This window comes from Lactuca saligna, chromosome 3 (genome assembly GCF_052625555.1).
Source record: "Lactuca saligna cultivar CGN05327 chromosome 3, ASM5262555v1, whole genome shotgun sequence".
NCBI lineage: Eukaryota > Viridiplantae > Streptophyta > Magnoliopsida > Asterales > Asteraceae > Lactuca > Lactuca saligna.
In genome coordinates, this window is record NC_136419.1 from 19,276,044 (window position 1) to 19,280,522 (window position 4,479).

The window sequence follows — 4,479 nt, forward strand, 5'->3', positions numbered from 1 at the left end:
TCACATGCATAATTAACTCGATTGGATTGGCACAGAAACAAAATAATGTCTTCACGATAGGTTGTAAACCTCAACTCGTGTGCTAGTGATAATCAATAAGGTTTATTTGATTTGTTCTTGAAACCTTTCAAGACCATTAAGACTCCCACTGACTCCTTGACATATAAGATTCTCTTGTCAATAAACATTTGTTGACAACCAAATATTCAAGAGTTAGTGTAGCTTTTATCAAAACACTTCATAAAATGGTCTTAGTTGGTCTTTGTCTTATCCAAGACATCACAACTTTCCACAATTGATGAATGTTATAAACCTTCTTAATACTATTCACTCAATGTCACAATCTTGACTTTAAGACTTGTTTTGGAACGAAGTATGATTGACTTCTTGATTTGACCATTTCTTCAATCTTTGATTCCTCTTCTTGGACATACAATTATACCAAGACTCACTTAAAGGATCAATTGAGATATGGTTCTAAATCATTAAGACCTATCATAAAGCATAAAAGCTACTCTCCCTTCTTCTTAGAATGGAGAAACTCTTATCTTTCTGCCTACTTGATTCTTCTTATTCGTTTTGCTATTGATCTAAACCCTTTAATCAATTCAAAATTACACTTAATCTTGTAAGTGTAATCATATTTACTAAGCCTTTAGTAAATCATGACGAATATATTTGTTACTCTTATGGTGAACTTGATCAACACACAACTTTGTGTACTCGATCTCCTAATCCTTCACTTGACACTTAGTCAATGAATTAGTCTAATTTCCAAATACGAAATTTCTCATTCATCATGCAACCAAGTTGCGTGATTCCAAATTTCTGTCCAATTGAAACTTTGGGCGATGAGAAACTCTCCCTATTTGGTAAATTCTCGACGTTTTCATAAATAACATAACTAAGAATCATATCCATTCGTTGTAGAAATATGTAAACATCAATTTTCATAACGATTTCATTGCAAGGAAATAAACAAACAAATAAGTAAGTCAAAATTTGTTTTATTTATAAAAGCAGCGGAAAATCATTTGTCCTTACAATGCAAAATCTATTGAAAACTATGTAAAAAGAAAATTTCTAACAACTCTATCATAACTATCTAAGCTCAAAATCCAATCTTCAAGTCCATGCAATCAAGATCCATCTCTTGTGATTAGATTCATCTTGCTCTCTTATCAAGCTTCCTTTCTTTTCACCGATCCTTCAAAACATTCAAATGCAATCTTATCACATCATGTATTAAGAATCAATGAATAGGAACTTAATGGAGTTAGATAGTGGATTCTTACCTAAAGCGTAGTCATACTTTTGACTCTCCCATCTCTTAGATCTCTTAGGTAAATAGGGCAACTTCGTCTCCAATGCCCCTTCTCTTGGCAATAAAAGCAAATTGACTCCTTTTGAACAACACATGGAACTACTTCAGACATCGCCTTTCTCTTATGATCAAACTTTTCGATCATTGCGTGGCTTTCATTGCCATTGTCTATATCTATAGAGGTCTTGAAGGCAGATTCACCAATCAACTTTGCTTTTCTATTGCGCCAAACCATTGTTGATTCAGCAGCAATAAGCATATAGGTGAAATCTATAAGGGTCACGTCGCGGTTCATCATATAGTACTCTCTTACGAACTCACTATACGAGTTAGGAAGTGACTGAAGAACCCAATCAACAGTCATCGCTTCACCGACAACGGATCCCATCATTCTTAATCTATCAATGTGTGACTTCATCCCTAAGACGTGTGCACACACCGACTTGCCCTCTTTATGTTTACTTGCCAAAAGGGCTTGAGTGATATTGAACATTTCAATTTTACAATCTTGTGGTTTAGGGAGAATAATTGGAGGAGGAGGAGGAAGTGAAGCATGATTTCTTGTTCCTAGATCGAATCGTGGAATATCATCTTCATGTGGAATGCTTGTTCCACGGGATTTGAGAAGACCATAGTTGTCGAACTTTGACATCGGGAGAAAAACGAATTCAAGTTAGTTGATTGATTGAGTCCTTGGTAAATCACCCAAATGAAATTCCAAGGCTAGGACCCAACACAATATCCTACAACTCGGGAGAGGGATGCCGTAACCCAAATTGCAGAACATTTGAAGGTAAGTGAATCACGATTCATTAGTTTCCACCATGAAAAACGAAAAAGAACTTTAACTTTTAAATCTATGAAAACTCCTAGATCCTTTGAGATTCATTGAACATTTCAATGGCATGTTTAAATCTCGATATGCCCCTATTGTTTGTGACTGGGATGCCGAGGATCACAAAGCGGGTGTGAATAACCATGCAAACTACATGGTGCCCTCACATGTTACAATCACCTATTCGATGTGCCGGTAAACCACACACGCTCCACCGAACTATGACAAACATTGAGTCACCCTTTGCTACCTTTGCTTAGAACCATTTAGTGTGCCGGTTAACCACACACGCTCCACTAACGTCTTCGCAAGGGCACAAAGTGTAATTTCATGGAATTGCATCAATTCACTTTTGCCTAAGTAACTAAGATTGGGAATTTGAAAAACATTTAGTTACTTGGTATTTCATTATACTTATAATGGAAGGTTTCATCCTATCCTACCCGTTCGGCTAACGACCCTCCACTAGTCAAGAGTGCGGTGGGTAAGAGTGGATACCCATTCAATCGCCATTTTATAGGCAATTTCCTTAAACACCCCTTATAGACCAGCTTCGTGAATGAGGCCTACTAACGGTAAGACTGACTTTTACTCATACATATATATAATGTTAGACTTTCAATGTTATATATAGTATAGGGTGTATTTTATACTTTTAAAATACTATGTGGTTAACTTTAACAATTACACTTTTAATTCAATTAAATGGTTAACCTAAACTTTTATGGATTTATTAAACCTCTTTTAATTATACTCCTTAATTAATTAATAAAACCATAAGGGTGTGATTTGAACTTTTCAAAACATTACTAGGGTTTTAGAATTTAACATTTCTAATTAAACCTTTAATCAACTTTTAAATTCCAAAACTTGAGGGCAAGTTTTGAAACCTTTTTCAAAACATTAGGGTTTTAACTATTTAAATTTCAAAACTCCAAAACTTTTGGGTTCAAACTTAAACTATAAAACCTAAAGGGGAAAATATGAAACCTTTCATAACAACAAGGATCAAATAACAAATAATTTTAAATTAACATTTAATCACATAATTATCCATATTTGATTTATTTAATGATTTCTTGCAAAACAATTTATCAATTTACTCAAAATAATTAGTCAATTATCTTATAAGGAAACAATTATCTTGTGAATTGATAATTATCTTTAATTAGATCAAGAATATAGTCATATATATCATAAAATCGGATTTATATTGATCTAACATGATAAGGTAACTATCCAAATGCAAAAACAGCAAGAAATCCCGAGATAAGCATTATCTGACGCTCGAACTCGCCGAGTACCACACTGTACTCGCCGAGTTGAGGTCTACTCGCCGAGTACACTGTGGTACTCGCCGAGTTCCTCAGCCATAAAGCCAAAAAAACGATTTTCCAGTTATACAATGCATCAATACAATTGAAACCAAGCTAGTCTCTGATACCACTGATGGGTTTTGGTCATAAGACATCCTATGTGCTCATACAAACCCTAATGCTTGGATCTAGGTTTCTCTATTGTACATGCTTTGAAACCAAGACTATAAACCCTAATTCTAGCATGTAAGTAATCATATTAACATGTAATTAGGTTTAGAACATACCTTGATTGTTATGTAGCAATAACAATCCCAATTCCTCCTTGAATTTGCTTTGGAAGGCTTAGAGTCACAAGTGTCACTCCTCTAATGGCTTACAAACACCATAAGCAAGTGGAGAAGGTATAAAGAGAGAGGTGAGAGGTTAGAATTCGTATCTAGGACCTCTTGGGAAGGGATACACGAATTCATGACCCTAGGGGTGTTTATATAGGTGTAGAGATAGGGTTTCAGTCATTATCCTTATCTAGTTGATTATCCATTAAGCAACCAATAAGATAATCCTTGAATCCTTATCATACTCGAATTCTAAGGCTTTCCAACCTTTAATTCGTCCACCATATAAATAAGATAATCATTACCTTATTTTGTAACTATCACATAATTACAAATCAGCCCCTCTAGTTTAATTAATTACATTTGATCACAAAACTAATTCTTAATTAATTATTGACCAATATTAATTAAACAAATATGATTTCTCCTTTAATATATTATTCTTATAACATATTAATAAATCATATTATCCTCTCTCTCTTTATTCATTTCTCCAATCAAGTTGCTTTGGTGAAGGCAACCCAAAAGGACCATGCACCATCGGGTCAAGTACATACCAAAATAGTTATGGACTTAGACACTAATCCAACAATATCCTCTTCCTGAACTCGTAGTTGATGATAGCCCGACCTCAGGTCGATTTTTGAAAAGTAGCTGGCTCCTTGG